Source organism: Brienomyrus brachyistius, chromosome 13, assembly GCF_023856365.1.
Source record: "Brienomyrus brachyistius isolate T26 chromosome 13, BBRACH_0.4, whole genome shotgun sequence".
NCBI lineage: Eukaryota > Metazoa > Chordata > Actinopteri > Osteoglossiformes > Mormyridae > Brienomyrus > Brienomyrus brachyistius.
Window position 1 is genome coordinate 20469685 of NC_064545.1, and position 21967 is coordinate 20491651.

The following is a 21967-nucleotide window of genomic DNA, read 5'->3' on the forward strand; positions in this document are numbered from 1 at the left end:
GAAACGCAGATCGTACTACATGTGCATTTCGAGTGGCTCAGCTGTGAGCTGAACATCCCCATTTCTACAGTAGATCTTTACCACCCGCAAAGTAGTAGATATTTCATGTAGTCTATGAAACATTCTCTATCAGTAATTTTCAGTGTTGTCCACTAAACATATATTTATTGATTAGTTAATGAGGCGTTGTGTTCTACGTGACCTCTCCCAACCCAATGCAAGGTCAGATGTCACGTGAAGCTTACAGGTCACTGGACTTCATCATGGACCTCACCGGCTCACGGCCAGCCTGCTAGCTCTTGGGCACATAACAGGCTGTGATCTGTCTAAAGTAATCTTATGTGTTTTATATAACACTGAGCTCCAAACACAGGACACAGCTGCAGGTCAGCTCTTTGTGTTCTGGTATATTAGATTCCATTTCTTTAATAATAAATTTTAATGATGACAGTGTTACTCATACCTAAGAGGACAGTAATTATTGTACACATTCCCCCAGACAGCATTCTTGTGTTGACTGTTTTTGGGATTCCCTGTCCAACCCCATCTTCTCCCAAATTATCCATTAATCGCATACTAAACGGGGAGGCAGCTTCAAGCTATCCCCAACAGCTAAGCACAGCTCCTCTGCTGAAAATGTTTCATCATTTCAGCTATTCTTACCAGCTGATATATCTGCAGGATTCGAACCATTTATCATAAAAATATTGTGAGTTCACAATAACCTGACTCACTCGGTCTCCTCAATAGTTGTTAAGCTACATTTTCGCTTGATTCAAGCGATGGCCAATGGGAAGGTCCAACGATGATCAGCCAGGCTGCACTGATCGGTGCTTGTAACCGTGACGACACAAAGCACGTGCCGGGACTGGAGCTAAAGACCAACCACCACAAATGTAAGTAGTGCACCGCTCCTGTTCTAATGGGATTCTACCCAGCACACTGGTTTTAAATTATCTCAGGGGAGGTGAGTGTGTGGTGGGGATTGGGGAGTGTATGTGTGTGTGGGGGGGGTGGGGGGTGGGGGTGGTAACAAAGCAATTGCACAACAGTGGATACGGTCCAGTAAAGGTGAAGAGGAATATAATTAAGGGGCATGATTAGGTCAGGGATTAAGCGGTCTTTGAGGCAAGTTGTGGGCCCTCATGGTTACCCAGGTTACTCAACCCTGATACAGAACTGACAGAAGCCGCCCCCCCCCACACACACACAATTATACAGATTCTGGTAAGACTGGTCTAACACCCACACCACATCACAAAGACCAGCCCGGAGACCCCTGTGAGGCAATTAGACCTGGAAAGCAGAGAAGCTGTCGTCTCAGATGGCGATCCTCAAAAGGCTGACCTTTCCAGTACAAATAAAGCCAAAATAAGGACTCAGACGTTCAAAATCAAAGGGGGGGGGAGGGGTCAAACCCTGGCATGCTTATAAGCTCTGAATTCCTTAATTGGATTGTTACCGAATAATTCTTCATTTAGTACATCATACTGCAGATTCTCAGTACATTAAGCTAATGAAATATATTATCTAAAACCTTCAAGACTGTCTAAAGCTTGGTCTAAATTGTTTGTGAGACGATGTGGTCCGTTACAAAGACAATAAAAGGCACCGGCGCAAGCAGGCCATCTGCAAAAGCTTAACCGAGTCCGTTACCCAGCCAGTCTGCTCATGGTCGTCTGCTGGCCTGATGTCCCCTTCCTAGGCTGACGTGGAGCACTGTGTGACTTCAGGCTCTGGAGACAAGCTGACACTGAGAGAGGATCTACTTTCTATTTGTGTTCCCAGTTTTGACCTCACGTTCACACCCACACACAGGTCAAATGGTGGTGGAGGTATGGGGCAAGTCACCAGAAATCAAGGTCTGGGGAGCCCAACAGCAGCCGAAAACAACTCCAGGGCCCTCATCCCCTTTTGAGATGCATAGTCATTTATAACATAATGCTGCTAGACAAACACGAATCATATCATCTTCAAGCTGTGGCCTTGCATTCCATGAATATATAACGATGTTTCGAAAACCTTGTGCAAGGCTAAGCCGCATTTGCATACTTGCAAACAAAGGAGAAAAAAAAAGATTTGGACTCTACAAGACATAAAAATGATTCAGAAAGAACAATCCTGTTAGATAATCACCTGGTCTTCTGTCACCTGGGTTGGAAGCAAAGCACTTCAAAACTATGCCTTAACCAGCCAGCGGAATCCAACTACTCCAATTCCAACTACTCCTACGACAGGAATGAGGGATGTTTCAAATTCACAGTGAAGGCCATGTGTTTGGTCGATCAACTGCACACAGAAAAGAGTTTTCTTACCTGGGTATGTCATCCATGCTGCCTACGGTATAGATGAGATCTAAGGGGAACTAGGGTTAATCTTCAGCCATGGGACACAGGAAATTATGGAGAAGATTTGGGTGAGGACTAAAGCATATCCATTCCAAGGAGCGTCCCTCAAAGAGCTTGATGTCTTCGATGCATTCGGCCTCGGCTATCCGCGACCGCCGGGAACTCTGGGGTGGAAGACTGGCATCGGAAGTGGGGTTGGGGGGGAAATTCAATGGCTCAGCCGGTCAAGGACGGCCAGTTACACCAGCATCGACTCGCACGGCCCGGTTTGAGTCAGTGTGCCAAGGAAGTGAGCCACCAGCCAGTCTGACTGCCAGCTTTCAATGGGGGGGGGGGGGGGGGTTGCACTTTGGGAGGAGTCAGAGCACCAGATTACGAGTCAGCTATAAGTGAAAGTCCTTGGAGCCCTTCCTTCGACTAATCCCTCAAAGAAGCACATCCTGACACGTGCCAGGCTGGAGTTTATGGAGGAGCGAGGCAGAAAATCTCAGCTACAGACTCTGCATCGCGCAGATCCAGTGGGATATATCTATGAGTTTTGGGTGAAGTTAGCAGACATAACTTCCTATCAGTGAAAACATCTGGAATAACTGCAAGAAACCCACACACATACAAATCATTGTGATTGTCTATCTTAAGTGGAAGCAACATATAAAAATAAGGTGCACAGTGAATAAGCCAGGCCCTGTTATGACTCATGCCTTCCATCCATTTGACATACCTGCTTGTCCTATGCAGGGTTGCAGGGGAACAGATGCTACAGGTGCAACACAGGGGAAAAACTCAGAACAGGGTGCCAATCCATCTTGTTAGGACTGATCACTTTCAGCATATGAGGTACATGATATCTCAATAGACTGTAAACCCTAATTGAGATTTCAGCTTTTGTTGATATAAAAGCTGCAATCAGGAACAATCTTCTCAACCCTTTTTACTACAACAATATTTAAATCAAGAAACCCAATTTCAAACTGCTTATCTTGATCAGGGCGCAATCCTAAACGACATACAAATAGCTTATTTTTAGGACAATAATTAGAAATTAAACAAACACAATGCCTCGTTTGCACAGGGATATGTAGACTATCTACTGCATGCATGTACGTTTTGGCTGTTCTTGTATGCTTATGAGAACTGCAGATCTAGACTAACTCATAAAAGAACTTCAGAAAATTCACAAAACTTTCTATCACGATACTGAAAGTTCCAGCAAATTCTCAGGTTCACTGAAGTGTTAAAATGATCGCACAGTAATTGTTGTCATCCTCTTACAAATTTTATGTCTTCATCAAATGGATAAAAATGGAAGAGCAGTCATCGCAAAGATATCACAGACATCGGCTTGGATGACCACTCAGTGAACCTGCATATAAACTATTTATCTCGTAATTCTGCAATGGGGGCTGATTATACAACAGTGTCCGTGAAATAGATTTAGCTGTTACTTTATCCTTTGTTTGCATGCTAAGTAATTACCCGTCAGTTTGGCTGATTGAGCTGCACCGAGAACTCAATATGTTTGCGAATCCAGATCCGTTTAGAAGCCCTGTGTTTGGTCACTGATTATAATCTGCCCTACTGGGTGATACATTGAGGAGAGCACATCCTTTATCAAATGCCAGTCAATTCGATTATTCCTGCATGTTCTCCCCTTTGCCTTGAGCATTTTAGCCATTCAGCACAGAAATGAGCTGATGAAGTTTGGGGGGGGGGTATATCCCAACCACAGGTCACAGTGCCCCAACTCCCTCCCATCTCCCCCAGCAAGGTGGGCAGGCAATGTGAATTTAACTAGTGAGGGGCAGCAATTTGTAGTGGAGGGAGTGATAGGTGATGTCGTGTCAGAGCCATGTCACCATGGGAGACCGCGATGGAGGGATACAGCGGCCCCCACCCACTGCCATTTGACACTAATGCATTTAAAAGGCCTCACAGTATGCTCCGGAATCGGCTACCGGCTTTCCTACAAATAGGGAGAATGGACAGTGGAACCATGAAGAAGGTAAGGTGGTGGCCATGTTTGTTCTGTCTGCACCTTCTCATTCCTAAGACCTTCTGTCCATCTCTGTTTAGCAACTGGCGAAATATAAAGCATGGGACTCACATCAAATCATATTCACAAGCTTAGTTACCTCTGTTCCAGGAATCATCTTCTTTTATTGTAGATTTCATCAGAGGCATCTCTATCCTGCCTCTAGGCTGAGCAAGGAATGTCGCTAAGATACCCATGATGCCATGGCAGGTGTCCCGAAAAAAGGTCAGAGCAGAGCATTTCCCTTACTGTTGTTCTGTGCTCATAGATTGTGACTTTATGGGTGTAAATCGGCCACGTAAAACCATTTTTAAAGCTTTCCTGTAACAGAATATGACCTGAAAATGGGAACACAAATGTAAACCATAATGAGCAACCTGTGAGGACGGCTCTGTCAGGGGCTTTAGGAGCAGTGCGACCGTAGCACAAGCGTCATCCAGCGCTGAAGAACACCCTGCCCAGGCCGACCTTGAGCCACAGCACACAGACAATGTCCCCGATTAGTTAATCTGCCCTGAGCTGTTCTAATTCGGTGGGAGCATGGTTACACCAAGCCAAAACACCACAGAACACGGCATAGTCCACTGCACCCGGTACTGTAACCTGCTGTGGCTACAGCCAAAAGTGCCCACATGCCACATCTATGCCTTCGGGAAGTTCAGGAATTTTCCCAGTGGACCGGTCATGTGAGGGCTGGTCTTTCTTTCCCACCCCTGGCATTATATAGCCCATATACCAGGTCTGCCCCGGCATCATGTAGCCCGTATACCAGGGCTGCCCCGGCATCATGTAGCCCGTATACCAGGTCTGCCCCGGCATCATGTTGCCCGTATACCAGGTCTGCCCCGGCATCATGTAGCCCGTATACCAGGTCTGCACCGGCATCATGTAGCCCGTATACCAGGTCTGCCCCGGCATCATGTAGCCCGTATACCAGGTCTGCACCGGCATCATGTAGCCCGTATACCAGGTCTGCCCCGGCATCATGTAGCCCGTATACCAGGTCTGCACCGGCATCATGTAGCCCGTATACCAGGTCTGCCCCGGCATCATAGAGCCCATATACCAGGTCTGCCCCGGCATCATAGAGCCCATATACCAGGTCTCCCCCGGCATCATGTAGCCCGTATACCAGGTCTGCCCCGGCATCATGTAGCCCGTATACCAGGTCTGCCCCGGCATCATGTAGCCCGTATACCAGGTCTGCCCCGGCATCATGTAGCCCGTATACCAGGTCTGCCCCGGCATCATGTAGCCCGTATACCAGGTCTGCCCCGGCATCATGTAGCCCGTATACCAGGTCTCCCCCGGCATCATGTAGCCCGTATACCAGGTCTGCCCCGGCATCATGTAGCCCGTATACCAGGTCTCCCCCGGCATCATGTAGCCCGTATACCAGGTCTCCCCCGGCATCATGTAGCCCGTATACCAGGTCTGCCCCGGCATCATGTAGCCCGTATACCAGGTCTGCCCAGGCATCATGTAGCCCGTATACCAGGTCTGCACCGGCATCATGTAGCCCGTATACCAGGGCTGCCCCGGCATCATGTAGCCCGTATACCAGGGCTGCCCCGGCATCATGTAGCCCGTATACCAGGGCTGCCCCGGCATCATGTTGCCCGTATACCAGGTCTGCACCAGCATCATGTAGCCCGTATACCAGGCCTGCCCCGGCATCATGTAGCCCGTATACCAGGCCTGCCCCGGCATCATGTAGCCCGTATACCAGGGCTGCCCCCGCATCATGTAGCCCGTATACCAGGTCTCCCCCGGCATCATGTAGCCCGTATACCAGGGCTGCCCCGGCATCATGTAGCCCGTATACCAGGGCTGCCCCGGCATCATGTAGCCCGTATACCAGGTCTCCCCCGGCATCATGTAGCCCGTATACCAGGCCTGCCCCGGCATCATGTAGCCCGTATACCAGGTCTGCCCCGGCATCATGTAGCCCGTATACCAGGTCTGCCCCGGCATCATGTAGCCCGTATACCAGGGCTGCTCCAGCATAATGTAGCCGATATACCAGGGCTGCCCTGACATCATGTAACCTATGTACTAGGAGTGCCCAGACATCGAATAGCCTCTAAATTCATTGTTCATTTATTACCATTTTTATATATCATACCTATTTATTTTTATACAAAAATTGTTGCATGTGGTATTACGCATTGCTCGATTTTAAGGATCTTTCAGGTTGCCCAAAGGGCAATCTCCTGAGTGACCCCAAGTTCCCTGCTCATAAATGAAGTTGCCCTGCAAAAAGGTTACAGATTCTTCAGGATTGATTCTGAGCTCATATGAGGATGTGCAGTGTTAGCAGCTGGGAGGAGATAGCATAATGCTTACCTGATAAGCTTGGTGTGCTAGCATAGATGCCATCCATTTTAAAACAGGCCATGCATAGTTCATTGGCAATATATACCACTCACTCTGAGCTCTACAGCCTTTGACACATAACATACAACATGATTGAAATCTCATGGTGTTGATTGGAAAGAATGACCAAAAATTTTATTATTTTTAATCTGTCAAATTACTAAAGTTTGACTTTTGGTCATTTTTCTGCAGCATGATCAATTGTCATTAGATATTGTACATTTACATACAGCAGTGACAGGTGGCAGCCTTAATTATAAAAGCCAGAAATTGTACTAAATGAGGAACTGTCTGCCAGCCAAGAAAGCCTCTTCTTACTGTTGATCTGAGCCAAATGGCCTGGCTCGGTAAAAAGAGCCGGAATTCCCACCATGACCACACAAATGGATACCCGCAGAAATGGACTGTCCGAAATACTACATCGCAGTTGCGTATAAAACACGTCATGGGTACTTAAGGCATACAAATGTGACATTAATTTTCAGGGATAATGTACAGCCTACAAACACATATATTTACTCAAAAGAATTCTGCAGCGACATCGATGAGGTAGCCATTGAGACTGCAGTGGTCAAGCAAAGGATGAGGAGCTAGCTAGATAGACTGCATGTGGTAAACATACACCTGCCCAATGCTAATTCCTTATACAGGAGCACTTAGGGCTATACGCTATCGCAGATCCATAATCCATGCAATCTCAGCAGCTCTCTAAGTCTTCCAGGTCACTTTACCAATGCTGTGACTCTACACTGATCTGTTCTGGTGAATTGCAGTTCTCCATGACTGTCCAGCAGGGGGAGCTCTGACGGCGATTGACAACTGGAGATGTGCACGATGTTGGCGCAGTTAGGAGCTGACTGATGCCACCCACCCTGAGTGTTCTGGATTCCCTGCTGTTCAATGCTTCTGACATTTTTATTTGGCAGAAGCTTAATTTCAAAGCAACTTTCCGGTCAGCGCTCCAATTAAAGAGCATGTCAGGAAAAACGTTTAGAGGTGCCTGTCCAGTCAGGCGACGAACAGGAGCTTTGAGCCCAGTTCCAGGGGCCCAGGGGGGGTCACTGGACTTCCCCCTTTATTTAGATCTCCTCTCTATTGTTGGTGACCTCCGTTGCTATAAAGATCCTCCAATCATCACTCTGAGCAGCAATATAATCAAGGGAATCCCTTAAGTGCTTTATGAAGTCTGTCAGTCACTACATGTCTGAGGCAGGCTGAGGGCACAGGTGCATATTACTGTCTCCATTAGGCCTCCCCATCAGAGAAAGGGGTAGAGGGGCAGTGACCTCCCCCCCCCCACGTCTCCCTCTACTCTTTGTTCTCCCTCTTTCATGGGTCTCCTCCCATTCAGGTCGTCCGTCTGATTCCCCAGAAAGTGAAAGCTTGTGTTTCACAGAGAACAGTGAGGATGACCAGAGGGGGGTTGGCGAGGCAGAATACAGGGGGACAGGTGGTCAATGGGGAGACAGTGCCCCCCCGCTAAGGCCGTCTGCTGAACGCTTCGTCTCCAGCTGGAAATGAGGGCGGGGGCGTCGTTAGCAACCGGCGCTGCCTGACTGACAGCTCTGCCGAGCGCCGTTTGATTACTCAAACTCAGTCCCGAAGGAGCTTGTTAAAAGAGTCGAGATCCCCCCCCCAACCCCAGAGAAGCCCTCCATGCTAATGAGAGAGAATAACAGGCAGCAAGAACCTACAGACAATAGGAACACTGGTGGAAATGACAGACGAGGGGGTCAGGAGCAAGTCAGCCCTTAAATGAGTTAAAGCAGCATTTAACACCCCTGAGCTGCTCTGTTGCTCTTATATTCTAAAGAACTTTCTTGTCATGAAACATCTGGCAGCAGCGCAAAAAATGTCCTTAAGCCACTTAAGCGTGACTCTGAAAGGCCCCCACTGCAAACATATGTCTCTGTTTTGTACAGCAGGGCACTCTTTGGAAAACACACATCGGCTGAGCACTGTGGCTGCGTCTCTCCCAAGTCTTTCATCCCTTTCCTCACCTGATGCTTACTAGTTGGATAGGTAGCAGCCACCCCCTCCCCCATCATCAGCAACACCCCCAAGAGAAATTCTTCGCTATTTTCTTGTTTAAGTCTGTGTAAATCACGTACTAATACACCACCACATACCTGGGTCAAGCACCTTGGGGTGATTCTATTGTGAAAAGCACCATATAGAAATTAATTTAATTGAACTGAATTGAAATCTGTGAGTGTGTCTACAGGGTAAACAGGCTAAATGAATTTATGGTTTCTGCCAAAACTGGGGGAGGGGTGGGGGGGGGACAATGAAACAGACTAATTCAAGAAAATGGCTGCAGTCATTCCACTTCATTAACAGGGTTAAGTGGGTCCAAATTGAATCAACCAACCGCTGTCTGTAAGAAGATTCTGCAAATGGATACACCATAAAAGCAGGTTTATTATTTAACAATTTACTATCATCGCTGTCGTGAATGCATCGTGACGCCATACTGAATCGATAGATTAAATAACTTCCTTTCTATTCCGAATAAAACCTGCAAGACAGACTTCCTGATCATAAAGTGCTCCCAGTTCAAAAAGGTAAAAATGTAGTTTTATAGAAACACTTCCACTAATGTAGGGACACCTGGTTTTACCCAGACACATACTGCACAGTCGCTGAATTTGGGAACTAAATCTAGATGTTAATAATCAATACAACCTGTATTTCAGCAGTCCAGCTTCACATATTTGCCAGCAAGGGACGCTTCCTTTTCAGCCCTACAAGAAGCAGGATACCCGAAGCATCCTGGGTTTGTAACAATCGCTCCTAATCTCGCACGACGTGCTGAAAAAATTCAGCGATATCGGTTTGTATTCATAATAACAGTGGCTCTTATCTGTGTGACTAAGATTTCAGGGTATGGGTGTGACAAACAGTAACAGGCGGATGTGATGGAAAGCCACTAAATGCGAACTGACAGAATTCACCCCCGGATCTGCTGATTCCTTGTTTTTTCTTTCCCTGCCGGGATCTGGCATATCTTCTGAACCGTGAAAACATTTTCTCAGCTTGCCGACGTCACGGAATGACGGGAATACCAGACGAGCTACCATCCAGCCCAATGCTTCCCACTCTAAATTCTGTTTTCTTGGCCAGGTAATGGACAATTTCAGAGTAATGCTAAGGATATTCCCCATCACCAGCACTGTAGGGCTCATCCCTCTATGATTCATAAACCCACAAGCAGAGACTTATGCTAGACATATCCCTCAAATCCCACTACATCTAGTGACTCCCATTCGGAGCCATACATTTCATATCTGTAGTTCAATGTTTGCGTAGTTAGCCATGGGCTAACACTGAGGAGCACTTGGCAGGCAAGCTCAAACATCAGTTATAACATTGTCTTATCACAAGAAAACTACTGTATCGCTGAACACTCTTCATAGACCTCCTGGTATGTGCAGGACAGTGGTCATCTCCTGCATAGCAAATCCATTTCTTCTACACCACCCTCAGAATTTCTTGGATTTAATAAACCAAACTGAGGGACTTCTGTGAATGGCTGTGCGATGTGAAGTGGGTGGGAGTCAAGCCGTCACTCAACCAATCAGCCGCCTTTATCGCCAAAGTCATAGCCCCGGTTAATTCAGACAAGGCCTGTACGTCTGTGGCTGAATCCTTAAAGGGGCTTACCTGTGTGGTTTGAGTCATCGGTGATATGGGGACAGGGACACTGAATAACCCCTGACTGTTCATCTTGTTTTGCTCACCTGATGTTGGGTTTTACGTCCCACCAGTGTTCAGGCCTTGTTATTATGTGGTTTTCAAGGGCCGTGTGACAGCGCACGGATGAGGACCAGCAGTCATTGGATATGATAATTAGCAAGGTCGCCAAAAAGCCACGGCGGGGCGGCTTCAGTGGGATTTACTCAACTGCTAACATCGGCTCATAAACAGATTGTATCGGGGCATGGAGAGGAGTACGCCATTGATAACGAGGTGTCTTTGGGTGACGCTCAAAACCGTCAACGACGACATGGAAAAATAATGCGTGATTAAAAATACTGACTGCGCCGGTGAGTAAACAGACTAGGCTTCACACTGACCTCCCCCAGTTCAGAGAACCTTCTGGAAGGTGAAGGGGGCAGACAGGTTTATGGGGTGGAGGTGTTTTTTTTTCTTTTTGTTTGTTTTTCTACTTGTTTGACGTGTATCACCTTCTAAGAAAACAAAGAACGCCCCCTTTGTTTAGCAAAGCTTGTCAGTTCCATTGGGTTGCAGTTCTATGAACAGAGGCCCAGGAACATGAGGTCCAATATTTGATGTGGATTCACATCACAGCACTTTCTCCTATGCCACTGACTGTAAAGTCTCACAGCTCCCAGAGCGTAGCTGATGTATTATGATGACGCAGCTTTGAAAAGCATAATCCTGGTACAGCTGTGGGTCAGGGTCCCAGACTGGTACAACTGGAAATGTGTTTACTATTGGTTTAGACTGTACCAGCATCACCACACTTTGCAGTTTGCACAAAACTGCCCTGTTCTGTACACATCACAGGAGATGTTGAGGGGCAGATGTAGGAATGGGGAAGAACTGGGCGCCACGCAGATGGCGTAAGTATCAAATTTCCCCACAAGATGTGGGCCCACCATTGACCTTTGACCTATGATCCAATTTTGTTACTGGACAAAGTTTCACGAACATGTCGCTCTGGAAAGGTGGCCTATTTCCGAACTTAAGTCCATATGTTGTGACTCTAACTGTTATCAGAGCAAGGAGAATTATTTGAATTATTTGAACACAGCTAATATCAACAGAGTGTGTCCGGACAACATGGAGTCAGCGGGCAAACCAGCAGACTAGCACTTATCACGGTGGCCAGACATAACGAGACATGAGCAGGTCTTTGCTGGAACACGACAGAGCACTGAAGGCCGGGTCAGGGTGGCGGGTAATCCTGCACCAGCAGAGAGCGAGTGTGTCCCTGTTTCACCTTGCTGGGAAGACCTTGTATGGGGAGCCCTGGAGTTCTCACAATTCTCAGTATCCACTAGCCTTTGTATGTTGTGGCTTAGATGTAGACAGACGTGGGGGGGCAGGATGGTTATGGCATGTTCCCAGCAGGACTACTCAAACGGCACAAGCAACAGAAGGGCAAGTTAAGGATCAGCCTTGAACAGCCACAGAAACCCGCGTATAGATATTTGAACCCAAGTCTGCAGCCTGGAGATACTAGCCAATCAGCAGCCTGTCTGTGTCACACACTGCATAAGTGCAGTGAGAGCCAGGCTAAGCGAAGCATAACCTGTTGCCACTCATCCACGCTGTCACTTACATCTGTGCTGCCCCCTAATGGACAGAGCTCCTTACTTGAACAGCTGTGTGGTGAGTCCAGTTCAAAATCTGAATGGTGTGTGAGTGCACCCTGCGATGGGTTGGTGCTCCATCCTGCAATGTTCCCTTTCTTGCACCCACAGCCTTTGGGATAGGCTCTGGTCCCCCCATGACCCTGAATTAGATAAGCGATTGGATGGACAGACAGACAGATAGATAGATACATAGATAGATAGATAGATAGTTCAAAATTTCCTGTAACAATTTCAAGTCATTCAGATCCAGACTCCAAATTTAATAAACTCATCATAAGTGCCTTCTTCTGTATTCAATTTGTATTATTCTCCCCAAAACACAGGGGGGGCAAAATACTTCACATATTTCCTTCACATCTGTGCCATGTATTTTGGCATAAAAGATGAGAGTGACACACTGGTGGGGGACGAAGCCGGTGGCGGTCTCGCGAGACAAAGTCACATGAGTAGCATTTTTCATGCTGATGAATTCCACCTGTCCCTCACCCCCAGGAATGTGCATACATTGGCTTGCTCTGCTGTTTTGGTTCCGATTAGAAATGCGGTAAAGTTACAAAGAAACATTTACTTAGCAGAAGAGTTTTTCTAAAGCAATGTACAAGGATGATATGATTACACTGCAAACCCAGGGATTCAAACTAACAACCTCCAGGGTTAGAGTACCTAACACTAGCAATGAACCACACACCTCACGATTCCCTAAATAAAGATTCCACTCCTTCCTTAGCTAGTGCTGCTTAGTTCTCCCATCCAACCCTATCTGGATGTTAAAATTAGTGGATTCCTGTTCCACTGTTTCAAAGCCAAACAATGTTGACTCTTCTTAGAAGAAAAAAAAAATCTTATCAAATCACTGCTTGTGGCTTCATGTCCTACCTGAAGCACAAAGAGGCATGCTGTTTACAAAAGAGCCACGCGGACATGCTATGTCAGCGGTGTTGTAATGTTGATAAAATGCTTAGATTAACCTTTGGAGTACAGCTGCTATTGACATTTCAGTTACTAATACAAAATAATTTGGCCAAAGGCACTTCAGTTTTTTTTGTGTAAAATTAGTTGGTTCTGCAGCTATCTTAGCGCTGACATTTCATCTTAATCATATTGACAGTGATAGACCTAAAATAAAATAAGATGGTCTTAACATTTTAGTTTCTGCTTCACTGAGGCATTGATTTTTTTGTTTTATTCTTTCTTCAGCTCTATCCAGCCAGCATTTTTACAACTTTCATCATTATTTCCCCCTGCATTTGTTTCTCTTAGATTATTTACTGACAAACATTCTGAATTTTGACGACCCCCCCAAACTCAACTTCCTAGCAAAGACAGGCCAACGAAGCAACACACACCTCTCTCTGGAGTACAGGTGGTCTGCCATCATCGGATGAAACCCACAGTGTGAACAGAAAGCGTTCTTTTCTCGAGGGTGGGGGTGGGAGTGGAAGATTTCACTGCTGTCCAAATAGGAGCAGTGTTGCTTGCCAACTAATTTCCCAGAAGCCTTTAGGTGGCATGAAAGAAAGAACCATGCTTGCCAACTAATTTCCCAGAAGCCTTTAGGCGGCATGAAGAAAGGAGCCAAGACTGACCAATTACTGCCTGTATTGGGGTCAGCGCCTGTCGGACCCTGCCCTTTATGTCATGTCTCCTACCTATTTGGTCAGCAGGTGTTGCTGGCCATCCTGTTCTCCTCCCTGTCTCTGGTCCCCAGTGTGCTCTTCCCTTTCCCCAGGCCAATGCATGGCTCAACAGGTGAAGTGTGTGACTCTGAGAATGTTAACCCTTTGGTTATGAGTTTGATGCCAGCTTCCTCTGTGTTTATTAAACTTCTGTTCCCCAGTGTTTCTTTTCTATTAGTTTTCTTGTCCCTAGTTTGTGGTTTGTGTTCTGTTTTGGTGTTTGCTTTGTGCCTTTTGCGGTTATGCGTTACTTGTCTTTGTTATATTCTTCGTGTTAGATTCGGTTTCTTGGTTTACGTTTCCTGGTTTCCCCCTTAGTGTCTTAGTTTCATAATTAGTTTATTGGATCCACTTGTTTCCCTGTGCTTCATAAATTGATTGTTCTACCTGATTGCTCATTGTTCTGCATCCTCTCTTATTGGTTAATTGTTTCATTGTTTGCTCCTGCTTCTTCGTTACCCAGTTCAGTTTTGTGTATTTGAGTGCCTGCCTTTGGCCTGCTTTTCATAAACGCCTGTTATCTCTAGGAGGTGGATTTGTGCCGCCTTTTTCCGCCTGCACCATGCCCTGCTTTCGTAATAGCCTGTTACAAACGCTTTAAGGCATGCACCGAAAGTGATATATTGTTGCTGCCCAATGGAAGTACTTGTATAGCCAAAAATCTATTATTTTAGTTATGTGAAGAAATGCATTTTCTCAGGATTTACTTTACAAAAAAAAAAAAAAAACATGAGACGCCTTTAACACCACAAATAGAATCCTATCTTTAAGCCGTTCGCTGTCATGTTTTAACAGGACTTGCATGGACTGTTGTCAGTAAAGCAAATATAAGTGTCACCAAGATATAAACTAATCTTGTTTTGTATTCACAATATCTAGTTATCAATATTAAGCTGTTAAAATGATCAATATAAAGCTTTTCCGTCTGCCATACAATGAACAACGCAACATCTTACATGCTGTACGAATTGGGCTCCATTTCACAGAATCTTATCCAGCTTCACTTATCCAGATTATCTAATCAAGCCCATACTATCAGTTACAGAGCTAAGACACATACACATACAGTATGTGACCCTCTTCACCATGGCAGTCAAGGCTGCACGGCAATGCTGCCATGCTCTTGTATATGTGTGCATTTTTAATACGTATTCAGTCAGAGTCAGAATTGAATTTGCACATAGAGCCCATCTGTGTGTCAGGAAAGGGTATACTGGACTTTTGCATGGCGCCACTAGTCTTTTGAACCCTTTGGTATGTAGACTGTGTGTCCCTTCCTTGGTGCACCATAAAACAATGGAAGGGAAAGGACAAGACTCTGGATGCTGTGAGACTGCCAGATACTGCCATTGTTATTGCCATCAATCATCTGTACTCGATTGTCCTACGCAGAGTCAAGGGGATCCGATCCCATAAGCTACAGGCGCAAGGGAGGGAATGACCCATGACGAGGCACTAACCCATCACAGGGCACACACACAATTTAGCAACTCCCATTTACCTTAGAATGCACCTTAGCATTGGACTGTGGGAGGAAACTCTACGATGACACAGAGAGAACATGCACACGTGGAGTCAGTGCAGAAACGTGATCCCAAAATCCTGGAGGCGTGATCCAAGACTGCTAACCATTGTGCCACCTTTCCGCCCAGGCATTCCATTTAATAAATTCAGTCATTAAAATTAAAGTATAAATTACTGTTGTCGTTTGGCTTGTGGCAGGATGACGTGGGAGGGGCCGCAGGGTGCAGTGACGTCCCAAACCTCCATTCCTGGTCACCTGACCTACTCAGCCAGATGCTGTGTCCCTCAGCTTCAAAAAGGTGGGTCCTGCTCTCAGCCTGTGCCTCACACTGTACTCACAACGCATTCTTTCTACTTGCACTTTCAAAATGTTCTTGACTATACATTTATATTAACTTTCAGCTCTATATTGCTTTTTATTTCTTTGCTTGAATTGAATTATCTTCTTTCATCATTCAAAGCAGCTTGTTATATGAAATAAATTTTGAGCCGCTCCAGTAAAATCGATTCTTCTCATTGCTGGGAAAACCTCATTTTGTTAGGTACCATAATGTTTTTAGTGTATAATTACATCTGGAAAACATACAATGATACGGTGCAGATAAGGCTGTGTAGCCCCTAAAGAGCCCAGCCTTAGGTAGTGCCCCTCATAAAAACCCCTCTGAAATGCGTTCACAAACGCGTCTAACCTTAAGGTCCTGCAATGCCATGCACTCACATGATCAAATGCCAAAAGTAACATCAGTTCAGAGTTGAGATGTGTGGCAGACCACTAGTCATCCCATATTAATAACAGGCTGATCTCCATGGAGAGAAACCCATAATCATTACGTGTGGTTAACGTTGTAATGCCGCAGAACGTCTTGGCTGAGAGCAACACTCGAAAATTGGTGGTCCCTATATACCCCTCGTATGTGATAAATGCATCCCTCACATACTTCTGCAACATTGTGATTGACACAATGGACAACAAGAAACAACCCTGAGCTATAAAGCCAAACACACATGGAACCTTCCTCTCTAGTTTTTTTCTTTCAAAGTAACTCTTGAATTTCACATGAGATATTTCATTAGGCGTTAGCCAGAGGCTACAGCTGGACCACAGCTCCTGCCTCAAATTTAATTTAAAATACTGATGAAAAAATGGTCTCAATCTAATAGTTATTCTCTGATATGCCTCCGAGTCTAAATTTAAGCCATTATGTTGTGGGGTGTTTGTTTATTTATTTTTGAGTCACTATCTCTGCGATGGGTTGGCGCCCCACCCTGGGTTGTTCCCTGCTTTGTACCCTCAGCCTCTGGGATAGGCTCCGGACTCCCTGAAACCCTGAATAGGACAGGCGGGAACAGAAAATGGATGGATAGATGGATGGAATCGCTATTTCTTCATTTTCTTTTTAACTGTTTCCAGCACTGTCTATATATATATATATATATATATATATATGTTTTATTTTTTTAAATAAAGCATGGTGAACTATTTATCTGTGTGTGGGTGTGAAGGTAAGTGTGAGTATGTGAGTTGCGACTGTGCAGGTGGAAAGGTGGTGTAGCAGAAGTGTGAGATTGGTGACTATATATATATATAAACACACAAAGAAATCCGCCAGCCACTCAATTTAACTGGGCAGTTTAGCTTTTGCTCTCATTTCAGCATGAGATATGCTTGGATGTGCAAAGTAAGTAGACTACTAAAATCAATACCCTGCAAAATACAAGAATTATGAACAATAAATTCGAGAAATTCGAGATAATTAAATAAATTAATACAAATAACTTTGTATAAGAACTTGTACCGCACGTGAAGAGTAGTCCCGGGGTCACACGCGTGCCTGACAACTACTGCTCGTAAGATGAAAGTAAAAAAAGGTGTACAGACACTAGCCGATCGGTATCGTGCCCGAGCACGTTTGAAGTCCAGTTCATTTGACTAGTGTGATCGCTCCGTACCGTACGCTGACCTATTCGGAGAGGTGGGCCAGAGCACGAATAATCGTCACGTGACGTCACGATACGACTGACACCCGCATGCGCACATGTACATTGTAAGGAACCGAACCAGTAAGTAACTGATCGTGTGGGAATGTACATATTGCATCATTTTCTTCCCCGCAAAACTCTGTTGCGAAAAAATTGCGAGTAATTATAAGGAGAGTATTTGGGGGCTAGGAGACAGAGGGGGGTCCGTATGGATTAGATGCGATTCATTATATTAGGTACGTTAGCATAATCGCGAATCGGCCACCGCCATATTGGTTCCGATAGCGCGTTCGGGATTTTTTCGGCCTGGCAGGGGTATACCTATTAAGATGCCAGTTTATGGGCAAACGGATGGAAATTCCCTGGTACAGTCGAACCTCGTTACTACGTACCCCGGATACAACGTTTTCACCTTTTAAACGTACAGGTTTCTAATTCCCGTTTTTAGCCTATGTATTATTCCAATAGCAGCCATTGTTTACAGCGTACATCCTTACAGCGTAAACTTCGATACAACATCCAAATTTCTAGAGAAAATACGAAAACTAATCACCGTTATAACGTACAGCGCTCTCCCCGCCCACCACAACTGTGTCGCTACATCTACCTGATCTTCGCCCGACAATGCACATTTGTCTATTGCGTTGATTTAATTTGACCAATATTTCATTAATACTTTCAGGCCAAATGCCAATTTGGGTGCGAATGTTTATTTTAAAAATCCATTTTGACCAGCCGTTGTGTATTTTCGTTGCCGTTTATCGCCAGCCGGCACTAAGTAATCGTGAGTAATTTAAGGAAATTTTCAAGGATCCAAATGAGCTTTCTTGAATTATTTAACAAGTAATGATGTATTCGTTTGTTTTGTAGTCCACTTAAGGGTCTGTTCTATTAAAGTTTTATCATTTACATGGATATTTCGTGAGTTCTCTCATCCATCTTGCAATAAGTGGTTACAATGTTCTATGCTTATAACGTACATGTTTTTGATATCCCGTCTTTTACGTAGTAACGAGGTTCGACTCTATCCTGTTGATGACGTGGATACAAGATACCTAGAATTCCCCTTGTTCACCAATTTTCGATTTCCGATTTTTTTGGATCGCGGCTTAAGCGTATGGAGTTTTGTGTTCACAAAAACAGCCTTCAATTTAATAGAAGGTAGGTATGAATTCAAATAAATTATGTATAGACTACTAAATTAGATATTCAAGATCAAATTTAGAAAGTTTTGTGAGTTTTTTTTTACTTTTTCAGCCCAGAAGAGTTTATATGGTTCCTACAAGGTTTTATTTCAGAGACTATACTTGGCAATCTTTATGGTAATAATAATATGTTTGGTCCGGGAACTACCACTATTGATTTCCTTAGCTAATTAGGGGTTAATTGTATCGTGTAAATCACCATTGGAATAAGCAGTTTAAGGTCCAATGAACATCATCTGAAATTTTCATGGGAATATCTAAAGAAATAAAAAAAGTTACAGCATTTCTTCGGCTTTCTTCATCTGCTCAATAAACAAATAAAAACTTGCACATTATGCTTTATTATCTAACTGCTTCAAACACAGCGTAGAATAACCTGTAAGTACAGATGCTAGTTTCATGTTAACGTAACCTGTCTGCTATATAACAAGACCTCTCACATAAATCAATGACTTAAAGCTAAGGAGATTATGTTTTACTAGCTGACATTTTAGTATCCTATATAGCACGATGCATGCAATTCTGACAGGGTATAATTGAGTTTCGCCATTTGTTCAGACATATTGCGCGTTAGCCATGTCTGAGTGTATTTAGTACCAGGACTATATATATATATATATATATATATATATATATATATATATATATATATATATATCGAACAGCTTTCCATACAGTACCATAATACCTTTCCAGTACCGGTATCCCATGCAACGCTAGTCTGTATAAACTCCGAGATATTTGGTAAAATGTGGGACTTATTATTGGTGCAGCACGAATAAATAAAAATAGCTGCGCTGCATACTTTACAAATCTGTGTCTGTCACTGAGCCCCAAACGACTCCACATAAGCCACAATATATTGACACATGATCCTGAATTCCGTTCTGCTTTCCTTCCTATGTTTTCTTCAACACAAAAAAAGTCGCACGGTGATGACGAAATCGTGCTCGAGAAAGGATCGTTACCACTATGTGAGCAGCGCGGACCAGCGGGGGAGTGGAGGTAAGCGGGGGAGTGCAGATGGGCGGGGGTGGGGGGCAATCGTGCTCGGGCACGGTATAAGGCAACCGGGCCGACTGTGAGTACGCCCTAAGCGCCGGGAGCATACATACACCAAACTGCAGCAAATCAATCATCACAAATCAGGTTTTGTGCAACGCCTATCCTCATAAATATCGTTCATCTGGAAAAGATACCTGGAGAAAACCCGTATTATCTGGCGTATCTACCGAATAATTGTACCATGCCTGCACGAAACATAAGAATTCGTGTTTTTACTAAATGTTAAACTTGTTAAATGAAATCACAGTCCGGATGCGGCGCATGGGTCATACTTTTCTAACTTTCGATGTTTTCATAAACAGCCATAAACCAAGAGAATTTATCCGAAATTAGGGGTTTTGAAGTAAATTCTCAATAATTTAGGACTCTTCATTGGAATCAATCCCCACAGTTTAGGTATTACATTTAAATTCCTGCACGCCTACTGGAATATATGGAATTGATCCCGTCAAGTATAATCCATTCCAGAAAGTTAAAGATCCTTGTTATAGTTTTTGCAACAGATAAAACCGTTGAAAATACCACATATATAAGGTTACACTGGTTTGCAGTGTTATACTATAGATGTATACACTCAAGTGCGTCAAATTGTTTGTAGGCTATTAGTTTATCTATACTTACGTTTTTCCACTAAGCGGCTGCTAAAGAAAATGCGAAGTTTTAGGTGCCGTTCAGTCGCTGCGCTTCCAGGAGCCCCCGGGAAGGTGTTCGGCTCTTCGTAGGTCGGCTCCGTTAATGTGCTCAGGATCGGTACAGATACACGCCAAATAGCCGGATCCGGTAATCCGCAGAGGCTGCGAGCGGACCAGCGCGCTGAATGATCAATTTCACACTCGCTATGCGGACACTCCTCCTCCTGCTCTCCCCGTTTGCGCTCCTGCTGTGGAATGCCGCTCCTCGCAAGCCGGCGATGCTCTATAGCTCCTCCCGCTCCCGAGATCATCTCCAGTTCCCCTATTTATTTTCCTTTCTCTCCATTTATCACTTTCATTTTTTTGTCCGATAAAGAGACATGCATTATTCTGTATTCTCTCATGGCCAAAGCATAAGCCAAACCAAAGAAGATTCCATGCAAACAAAACACACCTTCTCTTATAGTTTAATTCCTCTAACGTACGGAAGCAAATGTGTCCGACAATAAAATATGTACCTGTTTTAATGCAGGAAAATGCCTTATATCTAAACTACTCGGTGCTCTATTGAAAATATATTAGGTAGCTCTAATAATTTTAACTATGGCATTTTAATTGTGGGCTATAGTGGGCTATCTATCTACTAATCTTCATATGCATCCTGTACATTTTCCATATTTGATACTCGAAAATATAAAGCCTAGGCTGCACGATTAGTCGAAGGAAGAAAATCGCAGTCATATTTCAAATTAACAGCGTTTAAGACGATTATGCTTTAGTCTAAGAAGGTGAACAACCATTAAACATCAGAAAAGACTCGGCGAAATTCAAGGTTTTTACAGGAGTTCATTCTGAACGCAGAAGACTAGTAAGACAGGTTGTTTAAAAGCCTAAGATAGTAAAATGGAAAAACTCGGTATTGTGGTTCAGGGGTGATGCCTGGTTTTCAGGGTTGCTGTATTTATTCATTATTTATTTGCTGGCTTGCATGATTTGTCAGTGATATAGCGCTCGAGTTGCACATGGATTTCATAAAACACGCCATTTTCACGGAATAAAGCTTTTTTTCTTCTTCTCAATTTCACTTTGGCGCCTCCAGTGACAATGCCGGAGTTTTGCAGACCTGATAACGCAGCCCAGCGAAGCACGGGCACTAGCGCGGAATTCGGCGTCATTTTCGTAAAACGCGTGTCAGTGGTGTCACATTTATTAGTTAGGCGGGGGCTTTAAACTGGAAGTCCGACTGGCTATAAGAATGTTTCTAACCTTTATCGACGTATGTATAATAAAAATCCGCTTTACGCAACGCCAAAAGCATGCAAGGGGGAGGTCACCTCACCCGGAAAAAGAAATATTAACCCCCATCGACGTCTATAGTTTTTAGTTTCTTATTTGTTCACGCGTTAGTGGTAGGTTATACTTAAGCATGGTTTTCATGTAGAGAATACTGATTTAAGACAGGCTGAAGACCCCTGCCCAAAACCACAGAGATAATACACAATAATTAATTTCCTTCAAACGTTATGTATGTGTGTCGAATTGCACATTCCCTTGATGTACTCATTTTTAAGCAGCCACATTTTATAAAAAGCAGCATGGTTAGCACTGTAACCTCACACAACTGGTGTTAGATCTCTCTGTGCATGTGTGCATGTTTTCTCTGTGCTTTTGCAGGTCTCCAGGTTTTCCTCTTACAGTCCAAAAATAACTAATTAAATGAATTTGTACACCACATTTTCTTTTGCTGAATGTACGCACTGCAGTAAACTGGCATTCTGTCCAGGGTG

The 21967-nt window shown here is 44.5% G+C and overlaps 1 protein-coding gene across 1 annotated transcript in view; it reads right to left on the minus strand.

The window, feature by feature from the left end:
- Window positions 1-20498, minus strand: part of LOC125705833 (excitatory amino acid transporter 2-like) — a 34517-nt gene extending 14019 nt beyond the window's left edge. The window contains exon 1 of the mRNA XM_048972121.1: window positions 20170-20498. The gene's annotated coding sequence lies outside the window, so the exon portion shown is untranslated. The remainder of the gene's footprint in view (window positions 1-20169) is intronic.
- Between the last annotated feature and the right edge of the window lie 1469 nt (window positions 20499-21967).